Here is a 15,565-nt window from a genome sequence, read left to right as displayed (position 1 = left end):
CAAAAGGGTATTCCCTGTTTTCAGTGGGACCTCCCCTATTTCAGTTCATGTCTGCTGTCCCTCACACTCCTGACAAGGGCTGTTGTGACTGTGTCTCCATGCTAAATTCACCATAAGCACTGGGGGCTCCCGTTGGGTCCCCCTGAAGCCCCATTCCTCCTCCCAGACAAACAAGCCTCAGCCTCTCCTCAAAGCCTGCCTGCACACCTGCTCCAGGCCCAGCCATCTCAGCAGTCCTCCCCAGAGCTTGCTGCAGCTAACAGTGCTTTCCTTTTTGCTGCTCAAGAGACCTCAAACCAGACACATTCTCCTAGACAGGGTCAGCAGGTGAAATTAAAGGGCACAGACATCTCCCTTGCTCTTCCTGATTATGCAGCCCCAAACACTGCTACCCTCCATTACTGCCAGAGTGTTAATTTTTAAATGATGGCCCACTAATTACTTCTCTACAGAGCTGCTCCACCACTTGTACCACTGCAAGGATTTCATACATTTAAGGGGCACAGCTCTGCTTTGTTTCTTAGGGTTCCTGGCAGCCCATCCCTCCAGCCTGCCTGGGTGCTCCTGGGTGGTGGCCATGGCTTCAATCAGATTGCCTGCATGCACCAACTAGGTGTCCCCTGGAAGTTCGGTGAAGATGAACTCTGACCTCTCCTCCAGATTACTGAACATGGAGTTAGACAAGAGAGGTCCTGAAAAAAATCACAACTGGCCTCCAGGGAGAGCATGCCGCATTAACCACCCACCCTTTGGGCCTCAGGGCCCTGGCAGGTTTTCACCCATCTAACTAGGCCACCCATCCAGACCCACCACCCATAATGTTCCAGTTCAGATACCAGGATATTGTGGGAAAAGAAAAAGTACCTCTTGATATTTTTTTGGCCAGAGTTCATATTTCTAAACTCCAGGAAAATTCTTTACTAAACAACACTGCAATTTTTTGAAGTCACACTTCCATAAATATTTACTCTGACAAAAGTAGTTTTGTGGTTTTGCACATTGTATATAATACAGTTTGTTGATTTCTATACATTATATAGATACTGTTTCTTCTCTGTCTAGCTAGTATAGCAATGGGAGTGAGAAATATCAGAACTATTCAAAGAACACGTTCTTATCATTGTCTAAATCTACCATAACAAATGCATTATCCTGTAACTGACCACAGCTTTTTCGAGAATGATTTCTATTCAAATGTATTTCTCTCATTCCTCTTGTAGTCTGTGAAACTGTGTAGGTGTGTGCAAAACCAAAATGGCCAGGGAATGGGAGTTTTTACTTGGGAAATGTCTTAGCAGTTTTTGAGGTGGGAGCCTTAGAGTACTTGATATGAGAGGCAACATCTAAAGAGACATCTCTCCTCCATAACTCTTTGATGGGTGCCATTCCTAACTGATTTGGTGTAAAGGATACACAGGTGTCTGCTCCTGTTAGATTTCAAGAAGCATCTCCATCCTCGTGCAATTGTCTTCACCACCACAGTTAAAGGCACTTGCAGCTCTGACCCAGAACCAGGCTGCAAAGAGTGGCCCAAGAACTAACTTTGTCATTGCAGACAAACAGATTTGGGCCACTGGAGGCTGTGATACATTCATTCTGAGTCCCTGATGTTTATAGAACTTTTATATGCTTCTTATAGAAGAGGTGATTGGAAACCCTCTTCCCCCTCCTGCCCCTCAGACAAGAGCTGATACCTGCATATCTAAGTCATGTATGTTGTCATGCTTTTCCTTTCTTGGCTCACTTCCATCAAGTTATTCTCTTACACGCCACCATCTTTTGCAGTGTGGTTGTGTAGTTCTTCGTGTCCAGCCATTTAAAGTTGTGTGAAATTTTCCTCCACAAAATTTTGAATTTCTTTTACTCGGATTTTCCCACCATATAAATAATCTGAAGAAAATCAGGACAGGATGAATCTGAAAAAAACCAAAGTTGCCTAATATTTACTTTAAGGCTCTGTGTTCCAAACTGCAGCCTTTATGACTCCTTGAAGCCATAAAGGGTCTGCATAAATTTGGAGCCACCTGAATTCTTTAGTTGTCATGCTTTTTTTCTGATCCTTCACACCGATATGGCTGCCCAGCTTCTCAAATGGAGCAGGCTTAGCTGGAGCTGGGTTGGAGGCAGTGCAGACTGAACCTGTCTTTAGCCACCCGTTCATGTCAAAATCCCTGTATTTCCTGAAGGCTTTAAATTCTTTTTTCATGGGCATCCCAGAACTAGCTTAGTGTGGAGTGACCCAGCCGTAATTTACTTTTAAGCCTAATTTGAATTCATATGGAAGGCATTCCTCAGTCTGTTTCACCTGAGGGGCTCTATCCAGCTGGCATCCTTCTAGCATGACTAATGGTGCAGACTGTGCATGAAGCACAGCAGCAGCAGAAGGTGATGGGAATCTCCATTCATTCAGGAATATGAGAACGCAATGTGGGTTCAATCTCTGCCTGGCAGAAGGGGTTTATGTCAACCTTTCACCCCAATCTTCCATGTAAAATCTATTTTAAGCTGGCTTTTCTCTGTGAAAATCTCTACATTTAGAAGGAATATGTACTTTTTTTTATTAGTAGGAGGAGGTGGGGGAGAGTGTGGGCAGAATTTATGCCAAAATAGTCATGTTCTTTAGGCATCCTGTGGCAATTAGAGCTATTGCCTGGGAAAAGGGGAAGGCTGACTTCCAGTCCTTACAATTGTTTATTGAAAAGCTTTACCTGAAGTCTGATCAACAAAAAAAATCATGAACATTAGCCTCCTGGCTATTCTGAGTCTCAAATGGATGCTTAATGCTACTCACAGGTTGAGAGGAAAGAGGTATACCTGCCTTGGTAGAAAGTGTACTCTCCTGCTTGCCCCTCCTTCTCCCACTCTCCCTCCATCCCCACCTCCTTCTAGCAGGCCTTTTATATATTTTCTGGATTTAGACACTGAATATAGGCTTCAGTCCTTGCATTCCCAAGCTATATTGATACCAAGGAGCATGAAATGAGATTTGCCTTAAGGCACAAAGCCCCAACGTATACATTTAAAAAGCTTTGTGTGCACACAACTGACTAATACAGTGGTATTTGAAAATGAACAAAAATGTATGTTATTATGCACGTTTGATGGCAGCGTGTACAGAGCATACAAAGTGGAACAGGCCTTGTGTCTTGTGTGTTCATTCAGAATCAAAAGCAGTGAATAGAAGAGGCTAAATCAAGATAATTTTCACACTTAAGATTGTTTGAGTGTTATTTGGTAGAGTTGCTTTTCCTAAGACATTTCAATGCAAGTGTCCTTGAAAGGCAAAAAGCACTTAAAATGTTGATGTGTATAAATGTAAATTTTCACTTAACAGAATGTGTGTGCTGTTTGTTTTATTGTAAAGTTGTTTATGAGATATTCTTACTGAAGATGTGCACTCAGTACATGAAAAATAAAAAAAGTGCCCACTCTTTATCATTTTCCCAGCATAAAATTTGAATAAGATATTATTGCAAAGCGACTCCATCAGGATAAAATTGTAGGTGTTTGAATATCATTAATCCAGCTCAAGTTATTTTTTACACTGCTCAGGGCATTATCCAGTCTTTATACCTTTGGCTTCAGGAATAGTTGGGATGGGTATGTGGTGGTGTCTGATAGGCATGATGGCAAGCTAAGGGCAGATCCTTGTGCTGTTTGTGTATGCCAAACTCAGTACATGATCTAGAATTTTAGCGTTGCGATAAGACAATCACCAGGGAGGCAGGGAACATATTAAAAAGAGACTTTTTTGTTGAAGTAGGACTACACACGTGAGAAAAAACACTCAGTAATCTGTAGGTGGTAACAAAGTAATTTAGCCAACAGGTTGTTTCTAGTCAGGTTAAAGCAGAAAAGCTGGGAATTGTCCAGCAGCTAAGGAGGGGATCAAGATGTTGAGAGATTAAGATTTATCACCAAAGTATATTTTCCCAGATCTTAAAGAAACTGAGAGGTCCCTTTTTTTCACTTGTAGCACCATTATAAAAGTATCTAAGACAGTCCATTATCTCAGACACTAGATTATCTTGAAACTTCAGAAACTTGAAAGCATGTTATATGGGAAGTGCAGTACTGCATAAGCACTCAGACTTCAGTCAGCAAAAAAAAAAGAGAAATTTAATACTTCAACAGTATTAACATTGTATTTACAGCTGCTGCTGCTGCCCACATGAAAAAATGTTTCCCAGGGGCTAAGATCAAAGGTAGTGCCAATGTGACATACTATGGGACTACACTATAATAATTTTACAGTTTTAACAGATTGTTTCCAGTGAAAATGTGTGTGATAAAAACTGCAGGTGTTCATAAACAGGGAATGAAGGATTTTTTATATTAATACAGGTTAAATTTAAAATTAGCTGCTTGCTTCAGCTGTGCAACAGCCTTGTGTTTGAAAAGTACCTCCTTTATCTATAATTTTCAAAAAGCACATATAATCCAAACATCCTAGAATTTTTGTGAGACCATGAATCCTGTGTAGCTGCTAGCCTACTCTTCCATATTAAACAAATATGTTGAGGGCATATGTTGATATGGGGTTTTAAAATCAGTTTTTGTAAGGCTACTAATGCCTTGCATGTAAGGAAGTTCAAGTGGAAGTGGAAGGTTCTGTGTTGAAATTGAGGCAGAACACCCTCACAGTTATTTTACTTTCCAGAATGTCTTAGTTGAAGGAAAGTAGGCTGTCCCTCTCTGTTTTACTTTGCCACCCTGATGCTGAAGAAGGAAACATCATACCCAAAAGGGCTTAGAAATGGCAGCAGGCTCCTTGCCAGATGCTGTGGCTACGTCATCAGAATGGCGCGCAGGCTTTTAGCCTTCTGACTCTATTAATGTTAATGAGAGTCAGGCAGTTCAACCTCCATATACCATGCTCTAAACATATCCATTGAAGTCTGGTAAAGAAGCCCTGAGGCTTCCTTGTAAAAGTCTTTGAAACTGCTGCTCTTCTCCAGTAAGATTTGTGATGGAAAACAAGCCAGAAAGCTGCCCGCTATACAGAGATTTCCATGCAAAAGCTGTGCCTGAATGTAGATAGGTCTGGTGTTGTGCCATGCTACTAAAATCAAAGCACTGTGAGGGGAAGAAGGGTGATGTGAGAAGTATGTGCTCCCCATGGGCAATGAACTGAATGGCTTTGTAGAGGCAACTCCAGGCAGGCATTTTCTTTGCACATTATATTGAAAGCTGCTGAGAATCACCTGAACCAAGCACCACAGTTCACATCCCCATCCCTGACAAAGCATTACTGATTTATTGTGTTGCTCTGGTCTGGTGCAAAATGGCTCTGTAGTCAATTTATTTCTCTTCTGGGAATATGGAAGTCTATTCATGTATTGCAGAGGGCTGACCATAAAAAGCTCCTCTCTCAGTAGGGAAAATAAGCATATCCCTGCTGTCTCCAGTTATGTGGGGAGCAGGAATGGGGGGAGCTGCCCTCAAAGCAGCTGATCATCTAGCTACCTCTAAGAGGAGGAGACTTAGCCACATCTGTGATTAAGGCCCCAGGGATCTCATTCTTCATGCCTTATGCCATGTGTGGTCTTATCTACAATGAAGTCTGAAGGTAGTATTTATTCCCATGTAGATATTGCAACAGAATCACAGATGGTGCAGAAATGGTTTCTGGAATGCAAATAAAAGGTGAAGGAAGGCAACATCCAGTGCTTGCCTAGTTGTTCCACCATAAGCATGAAGGAATATAACTCCCATCATCAGAACTACTCATTATGAAGGCCCAGGGAGAAAAGAGTCAAGTTCTTCCTTATTTTCAAAGATGCCTTAAATTCCTGGATTCTTCAAATTGACACGTGAAGATAGACTGTTCCAGGTTAAGGCAGTTTGCAGTTCCTTTTGTACATGCTCAGAATCACCGACTTTTTTAACACTGGCCTATTTTTCCCTTCCTGTATTTCTCCAGCTGTGTGGTCCCCTGCAGACTGGACTGCCTTGCACAAGCCATAAAACAACCTGAGGACTGCCCTGATTTAGGCATGTTTAAAAATTCTCCTTGATTGCAGTCACAGGAGAGAAGTGCAGCAGTGCAGGGTGGCAGAACCCAGCCACATTGCTGCCAAGAATCTGCCCCCAAGCTGCTTAGGTTTAATCAAGTCCTGTGCAAGACACGTCAGGTAACAGATTTCCTGTTAGGAGGACTCATTCAAATGCTTTTTGGTGGCACAGAGGGGTGGATATTTCCCTGTTTACTCCTTTGTATTCATTCATACAAAGTATCTTGCAAAGAAAATATGTGGCAGGGTCAGGAGAACTGAACTTGGTGCTTTAGGCTGTAACATGATCCCTGGCAGAGGAAGAGCTCTCTCCTCTCACTGTCCCTGCCTGTGCACATGCAGTGCTGAGACAGGAGCCAGCAAGAGGCTCCTGGTGGTCCTTCCACCTCCCTCACTGGTCACAGCAGAGAGCTGGAGGACAGATGACAGCAAATGTGTGAAAGTCCATGTGTCACACTGTGTTCCTCACCACCATGTGAGGCCACATTTCTACCTATGCTACCCTAACCTGCAGGATTTGTTTGTCTGTCACTCTAAAAGTTTTAATTTACTTCACCAGCAATTTTACTCTCTGGAGAAGTGCCATCTGCTGCCAGCCACTGTCTCCGGAGTAAGATACTCCCACTCTTTTACATGTAAATGGTCATCCTATTTTTAACCTTTTCCAATTTTTTTCTTGAATAAACACATAAATTGCAGTTTATATTTTTGTGCTGCTTCATGCTTTTTTTCTGTCTCCTACAAGACATCTGGTGAAGTAATATTTCAACGAGTAGTATTTTTGATTCTTCAGAAAACCAGTTAAGCATTTTCAGAGGCAAGGATGTTGCGTGTCTTTCTCCATTTCAGAAGTGCAAGCTTTCTCTTTCAAGATTCCATTCAAAAGTCTCCAGACAAACACTTTATCAGCAAGGGCAACTGAAAATAAACTTTCTACTTGACTTACTAATGCTTTGGCGATTGAAATAGAATATCACACAAATTTAAAAATTAAAAACTACAAAGCTAAAAATAGACTTGAATTGTTTATGTTGTTTTTTCAGCAAGCTGTGATTATTCATCTAAGAAGTAGTGGTGTCATTTTAAGATTGCTTTAAAAATAATTTCACCTTCAGTTCTTGGGATACTGGACAGCAAAGTATATAGTGTCAAAGTAATACTAATATCTTGTTCTTAGAGCAGAGAATGGAAAAGTCACCTCTGGTCATATGTTGCATGTTGATCCACTTCCTATTCAGAAAGGACACATATTACAACCCCAACTAGCAAGATTTTGTTTTTGGAGTTTTTGGAGGCCTGCTCTTTTAAATGCAGTCCAACAGAGGCAGGTGGGAGCTCTGGAGGAATTATTTAACTGTTGGGTGCAATTACATTTTGCTGCTGCTCTACAGCTGATAGAAATTGCAAGCACCTGTTGTGGCTTGCCCTTAGCATTGCATTTTCCTGTCCTTGTACCAGCAGAAAGGTTTTCCAGCAGATGCAGCCCTGAGAATTTTGCATTCCTCTTTGTGTTCCTGCAGCAGCGAGGGATTCTTGATTTGCTGATCTGGGATCTTCACTGTCACAAAGGGTAAGAGTACAATTTAATTTAAGAAAATCTGCAGTGTGAGAAGGCTAGAAAATAGATACAGTAGAATACAAATGTTTTAAATTATTTAAAAGTAGCCTTTGAGAAAGTTAAGAGATGATTTACTGTTTCTGTAGTTTTTTATGTCTAATGGGGCATGAGGGGCAAGGAATGTTACTGTTAGTCCTGTGGACAGTCTACCTGTGTCCTGTATCAAAACTCAGCAGCTGCATGTGTGTGGCTCTGTACCTCTCTGGCTTTTTGCTTTGTCTCTGTGTGTCCCATATCTGAGTGATCTGTGTCTGTGGCAATTTTGAAAAGAATGTTCTGTGGCCAAGATCCAGAAGGTTTTGAAATGGCAATTTTGAAACTGCAGCAACCTCCGGTTGCCCTTAAGGAAGAAGCACTGTAAGACACAGATAGGTACTGTTTTCTGGCACTCCTTTTTCCAATCTCCTTTATTTCATTTCATCAAATTTAATAAATCCAATGTCAGTGAATGTGATAATTTGACGAGTACAGCCAATCAGATACTTAGTGGGATATTAAGCTGTGTTTAAACTCAATTCTGTTCCCAAGACAAAAACCACAGGTGGCTGTTTTAAAAGAACGAACTAATTGTTCCAACCAAATGTGACTGCAGTATATCCACCCCATCGGTGGTTTGCACCCTCAATAAACTTCTCAGAAAGAAAACATTGTTGGAACAATAGCCCTTTAAAAAGAAGCTAAAAATCTAGGTAGAGGCTAAAATACTTTATCAGGTTCTGGAAAACTAAGGCTGAAATGCCTTCTTTAATGGCAAGGTTTGAACCCTACTTAACTGTCTCCAGTGGGAATGCTTTAAACCATGGAGTGGAAAAGTATTCTGTGATAAAACACACTCAGTTTTGCTTATGGAATTGTTCAATTAGCCATTTAAATAATGGCATATGTAATATAAAATGCAAAGTGTGGTTAGCCAGCTAACCCTATCCTGAATAAATGTTCTAATTCTTAGGTTGTACCATTACATTTGTTCTCTGTGGACCCAGTTTTCTGACATTGAGTCATTGAGTATAAAATTACTTACAGTATCTTTCTTTTTCACTTTCAAGGAAGTACTTTTTCCACACAAGAGTTACCTCTGTGGAGAGAGATGCCAGAGAGTCCTATAAGCCTGTAGAGTTTACTTTTCATGTTCTATCACCTTCAGCAAAATTGGGAATTTAAAGCCATGTTTTATTCCTTGGCCAGGTGTTCCAGTAAGGCTGATTCTACTGTAGAGAATGCCTCTCCTTTCTCTCCAGATACGTGGGATTTAGATAGAGAATTTGTGGGGTGGTTTTTTGAAGAACACAAGAATGATAAGAAAATAGGAACAATCATAGGCTGAGAAAACCTGGCAAGGAAGGGGATCACCTTCAGAGATCTTGGCAGGGCTTGGGTCTCTGCTCTTTGTTCAGCTTTGCCAAGGTTTGGGCAGTTAGAGGCAAGCCCAGAAGCAGTTCTTTCCCTTTATGCAGAGAATCTCAGCCACCTCTTTAACCCATTCAAGAAATATATGGATCACAGAGGAAGGTAGGAGCCAACTGAGATTTCTGTGTATGAAACTTTCAGGCTGGTGTGGTCAAGTTGCCTGAATATCTTTATGCTACTTCTAAAATGATACCACTAAATGTAGCTTTCTAAAATGAGATAAATGCATAGAAGTGGGTGAATAAAACAGTGTTACTGCAAATCTTTGTCCCTTTACTATTGCCAGGAGCCTTTTACAGATCAATAGGGATTTTTCATGTGAGTTACTGGTTAAGCATAGGAACAAGCATAGTGGTTTGGAGCCTGTCAAATGCATGAATATTTCTAAGCCACTCCCATTCAACAAGGAAAGTATTTCTACCACTACAGATTTGATGTGCCATGTTATGTACAGCACTGGGGACTTGGAATGATTTGTCTGACCGTAGTTCAGAAGAGAGCAATAAATCACAGTTGAAACTGCAAATGATTTCTTGTTCAAGTTTAGTCATTTCAATCATTGTCTTCAGATTTATCTACTGATTCACATATTAGGCAAAATACACTCCTCTCTTTTAAGGGTGCATAATGTCATGTTTTGGACACTGTATTTATATGCCAAGAAAAGCTATTTACATGCATTACTTTAATACTATTTAAATGAGACAAATAAATTGGCAGAATTGTTTTTTACGGAAGAAAATGTTTTGATTGTGCAATATCAAAATTGGGAGAAATACTTTATTTTAAACATTTAAAGGCAACACTTAACTTAATCAAATTACTTAATCAAATTACTAAGAGTCGACTCATAAGGTATGTGAGGGGTTTTTTAATGGTGGGCAATTAAGATAATTCTTATTTCTAAGTAAATGGAAGAGCATAAACTTTTGCTGAGTTAGTACTTCTCACTATCACTTCAACCGACCCATACATTAGTAAGATTGTAATTGCCTGGGATGTTTTTCCCTTTTAACATGATTCAGTTATGTTCAGCATTATGGATTTTATTTTTTCTCTGTTTTTAACATCAGTTGTGAAGTAGGTGCATATATGGGTATTTTACTGAAAAAAATATAAGAACTAAGGTTGTTCAATCTGCATCCTAACCAAGCCTCCCTACTCTTTTATAGAGATCCTTTTATATTTGCCTTCCTATTGCTTTTCCTACCAAAGGGGTTTAAAAAAAGCATTTAACCCCTTGAAATAGCAAGGTGACGAAGTGGGGTATGATTTGCCCTCCACCTCCATGCTCTAGTAAACCATAATGATATGGCTATATATTCTATGGAGCCAAAAGCAGCATTCCAATAATTTGTATGAAAAGCCATCTGTACACTAATGTGACATTGTTACAATTTTTATTAGCCTTGGAAAAGAGAAATTTATTGTCTTCTTTTACAAAGTCTTGCACGAGTCAGTGATGTCTGTTATTGGCAATCAAATTCAAAAGCTATTGCATCAGTAAAATAACACACAGTTTGAAAACCACCAGATGTGGTTTCAATTCCTTTTTACTTATTTTTACCTTCCTTTAATTAGGGAGTGTCAAAATGCATAAGAGACAAAGCACTACTAAACTTCTAACTTTTAAAATACTGTTGAGGTCAACTAAAGTGTCTAATGCTCTCCTGTCCTGAATGTAAGAATTTGGCACTGCCCACTCAACATATAAACAGTGGGTGGATATGAGTGAAAGTGCAAGTAATTTTTCTTTTTTGTGTAACTGAGTCACAACAAGACCTATGGTCACCGATAAAGCTCTAGACTAACCAGGACATTAGGTGGGAAAAGAGCCAGTGCCTTGGCAGGATAGAGGTTGCCAAAGTCCTGAAATTGGTCAACAGCCATGAGAAAGTGCTTACTGGACTGGGGTAACCTCAGCAATTCTATCACCTTGCCCTCAGGCTTCTCCTTTGTCAGCAACTGAAGAACCCTTTGCTGTTTGACCAACTTATGCTGTCAGTGGAGACTTCTCCTGACTTTAGTAACTGTTCAGAGTTTTGCATCCCTCCTTTCTCCTTCTCTTTTTCTTACACCACCCCTGATGTGTTGCAACCACATTTTGTAAGAACTAAGATGCACCTTTTTTGAATGAATCCCCCTGAACGATCTGTCTGTGCACAGCAAAAACAAATATGCAAAAGTGATGTTAAAATATATTTGTAGCAAACATGACTGGATTTTAGTGAGATGGCTCATTTTTCCCTTGCTTATTTCATTTACCTATTGTTTAATATCTCTTTTGTGATAATATTTCCTTTGTTAATCGGATACTTGATTTTTGATAATAAACCTGCATGATACTGTCCTTGATAGTTGACTAATTACCATGACCTAGTATTCCTTAGACTTTTAAACGCAAAATTTCTTGTCTTTACCTAGGTGAATGAGGGGAAGTAAAAATCCTGTATATTAGCACAAAGTTAGGAGTGTGGGAAAGTAGTTTGACAGTGCAGTGCTGGCAGGGCTGCTGCCTCTGTGGTCCCCTCTTCCAGGATTGTGAGCTGTGTATAGTATCATCTCCAGTACATGGCTTCAAGCAGCCAAAAATCCATGCAAATATTTTGATCAAAACCAGGTGTGAGGGGAAATGGAGGACCACTGTGACTTTTGCAGAAACTATCATTTTGTGGTCTGTTGTGAACTTCACTACTGGCTATATTTGATAACTGTGGTATTTATAATGAAGGGCTGGGCTGGTGGTTTCCATGCTCTGAATTGTCAGGCTGTGGTATTTGGCCTTCACAACTATGCTGAATAAAATAACAGCTCTGGATTCACAAGGACTCAGCTCACTGTGACCATGTAGCTTCCCTGATTTTCCTGTGTGCCTGCTGGTCTATAGGAGATGTTGAACAATGAAACTAAACAAGGACAATGTGGTTTGTCTGTTGGTAGCATCAAGAATATGAGACACAAGAATCATGATCATGATGAATTTCAGTCCCATTGAGGCTCAAAGTGCAAGTTCCTTGTTCAATGTCACTGATTTTCTTTCCTGGCCTTCTCTTCCTGCCAAGATATGTAGTCCCTATATTAGCAGTTAGGATGGAGAATAAGGGTGAAGATTTCCACAAAAACACAATGTCTTTAGTTGGCACAGAACATGCTTCTCTTTTTCCCCAGGCTCCTGCAAAGCTAAACATGTATGAAGACTTATCTTCACTTGTATAAATATTCATTTTGGGAATTTCATTAACATAAGTAGATGTTTAACCTCTCTCATTCCAGAGATGGTTTTATGTGCTGAAACAGAATCTCCATTTTTACAACACATACAGTTCCCTAAACTTCCAGATAACTATTGTGACAGAATAATTGGCAGTTACTCTGGATTTTTTAACAGAGAGGAAACAATAAGAGAGAGTCTTATTTTTCTGGGAAGATTTTATTCTTTTGTAATGTGCTCTGAACATACTTGTCAAACTCAATTTTTTGAGCTTTTTCTTTTTTCCACTTCTGGTGAAAGAAGCAGGAGGTAAGGTGTTTGTAATGGCACTGAAATGGTTTGTATGCAAATTGGTGAGAAAAAAATCCCAAAATTATAATGGTGTGAGTCTCGCACCTAAGTGCTGTGGTGACTGTAACCCTAGAGACTTTGTCAGAAACTGGACATGGGAGTTTCCTGATGTAGGAAAAAAAAAAAAAAAGAGAAAGCTCTAAGGTATTATTCTTCTGACCTGTTTCAGATGCCTTCTTCATGGCAAAAAAATGTTATTGCCCGGATATATTTCTTTCTATTGTGTATAGAGAGATTATTTCAAAACTAGACAGGAACACCTAGTGATACAATTGTGGCCACCCAGGGTCCTTCACTGCTACTTAGATAGATAAACAAATAAATACGAAATTGGTACTTTATCAAGACATAAGTTTGTCTTGGTATGTTAACTGCTACCAATGGAAGTAGAGTGTTTACATAAATAATTTAATCAGAAATTTCACTATTCTAGCCAACTGACATGATCTTTTTTCCATTCTCAATTAAAATATTAGAAATGTTTAGAATAATCGGGGCAATTTAGTAGTTTGTTAAGATGCTTTGCATATTGGATTTTATTGCATATTTTTTCCCCTGTCATTCTTTATCTCATACATATGCACAGGCTATTACAGACAGGAGTTTTGTTGTGTGGTTTTGTTTTTTTTTTTAATATGCCTGTCTTTCCTTTTTGGAAGTTTATTCAAGAACATCTTTTGCAAAGGACATTGTTTCAACTTCTTAAGGAAATTTATTGCTTGAATATAATTTATGTTTTAGCTATTTTCCTGAAATGTTCTGCATCTTAGCTGAGCTGTGAACCTGCAGCCAGCTTCAGAATGTGGTGTCAGTATTTTGGGTTCATTCCTACCCTGCCCCTTAGTCAAACTTCAGTGTGGTATTACAGCTTTTTGGTACCAAAAAAGAGGTCAGACATTGTCTGTCTTCCTACAAGAGCTCCTTTAACTGCTAATACACGAATGTGATGGGTTATAGAGGTTAAAGTTTCACTGTATTTTATAGTTTTCTGATCACATTGGGAAGTTTCAGTACAACCTGTTTAAGTTTTGTGCCATATGTGCTTCCTCTTTCCCAAGGAATTCAGGTATGTTTCTGGCTTTGCAGAAATGTGATTAGTTCTAATACTGTAAGTTGGATGTGAACAAAAACCATCACAGCTTTTGTAGATCTGAAGCATTTGGCATTATGCATTACAAAATAAACAGGCAACTCAAACATTTTCACTTAGGTAGCATCTGAAGACCAGACTTTCTGACTAATTGCTATTTGGTGCACAATACAGGTACACAAGGAGCAAATAATATTTATCAATAAGGCCTCGGTTAACTGCAGCCTTAAATTTCTTCATTTTATGGCTCACATTATTTTTTTTCCAGCTGGTGAAGTCTTTGAAGTCAGGTGTTGCACATAACATTGGCATCAGCCTGGTGGGCTGTGTTAATTATTTGCACTGTATTGTCACTATACTAGAGTTGCGAAAACTTTGTAGACGTCAGAGTTGATTGTCCCCTCTGGTGGGGATACTTTTGTAGTTACCATTGACACTTTTGTTTAAATAAATAATAATTAAAAGGCTTTTAATTTATGCCTGTGATGTTAAGGTAACAGCAAGGAGATTAAAGCAAAAGCATACAAGGCTAGAGCATTCCCTGTGTGCTTCGTTAATAATCTCTGTGGCTTCTGCAGTTGAATGAATTCCATTTTATCCTAAGCCCATTCAAGAGGAATCAGAACTGTTGAAAAATAGTCCATTTTCTCCTGCCTGAAGAGTTCCAATAATTTTGCAAGTATAATTGTTTTTACCCTGCTATTGACTTTGCATAGGCTGTGCAACATGATGGCTGTCTGTGTCACAGAGGCATTGATCAGCTGGGGAAATCAATGAAAATTGTTATGTGATCTTTTTTTAAATTCTTTTTCTTACAGCTGGTGTTGTAAAAGAGATTAAGAAAGGTGGTGCGGTGTAAACATACACTTGGTCAGTCTGCTATAATGTAGAGATGGAAACTTGTATGAAAGGAAAGGTATAGCTATTGAGTGCTTCTCTCTTTTCTGCTACACAGGAACAGTTGTCACTTCACCAGATACTTCTGAGAGTAGTCGTGTTAATTCTCTGTTGTAACATCAACCTAAATGTCGATATTGATGACTGATTTAAACCTCTGCCCCTGTTTGGTGTATTTCCAAAGCCTGAGCTGGTCTAGAGGAGCAGTGTGCTTTCACAGCTCATCACCTCAGTGGCCTTGTGTTGGGGCTGTGGTGACAGAGCTCTCTTCTGCCTTGGTGCTCTTCTCCTCCATATTCATGAATACTCTTGGGGCTGATATTGGGAAATTTATGAGCTCAGATAGAATGGGTTTGATGCAAGTAAGTGCACAGGGTTTAAAAGAAAAAAAAATTTGGGTAGTTGTAATATGCTTTGCACTCTAAACCTGAGTTTTTCTCCCTATAAAAAAAAGTAGGATCATTCTCATGTAGAATTGAAAATAATAACAAAAAAATTGTAACTTAAGTGATAAATGACATGTATTACCAAAAAACAGAATTTCATGCAACTTGTTAGGAAACCTAACTTGCCACTGTAATACTTTATTTTCTACTTATATCATTATCCTTTTGATTTGTTTGGCCACTGGAAAATGTCATTAGACTTCATGTGAAGTATCAAAATGTGAAAAAATTTTAAACTGTGTCCTTCATTCTGAAAAATAATGGAAGAGGGCTGCTGTATTTCTGAATTCTTTACTTCTGGATTAAATCAATTATTTCAGGACTATAAAAGAGAAAAACTTGTGTCTCACACAATAGTTACCACATAGACACTCTAATGCCCAGAACAAACATCTGGATCATGTTGACTGACTTTTCACCATGGCAAAAAGGGTGAATGAAATATAATTCCTGCTTTCTGATATCATTAGGATTTCTTCATTCTTGCAACAGCTGGGGCTCTCAATATATTATAAGCATTTATATTTTTCT

At 39.3% G+C, this 15,565-nt stretch overlaps 1 long non-coding RNA gene across 1 annotated transcript in view; it reads left to right on the top strand.

Annotated features, from left to right (window-relative positions):
- Nucleotides 1-7,440: 7,440 nt before the first annotated feature.
- The window catches only part of LOC146438192 (uncharacterized), a 29,707-nt gene continuing 21,582 nt past the window's right edge, over nt 7,441-15,565 (top strand). The window contains exon 1 of the long non-coding RNA XR_014851688.1: nt 7,441-7,584. This is a non-coding gene — a long non-coding RNA (uncharacterized LOC146438192). The remainder of the gene's footprint in view (nt 7,585-15,565) is intronic.

This window comes from Lichenostomus cassidix, chromosome 4 (assembly GCF_008360975.1).
Source record: "Lichenostomus cassidix isolate B80296 chromosome 4, HeHo_3.0, whole genome shotgun sequence".
Lineage (NCBI taxonomy): Eukaryota > Metazoa > Chordata > Aves > Passeriformes > Meliphagidae > Lichenostomus > Lichenostomus cassidix.
The sequence above is the reverse complement of the archived record's forward strand: the minus strand, read 5'-3'. Positions and strand labels throughout refer to the sequence as shown.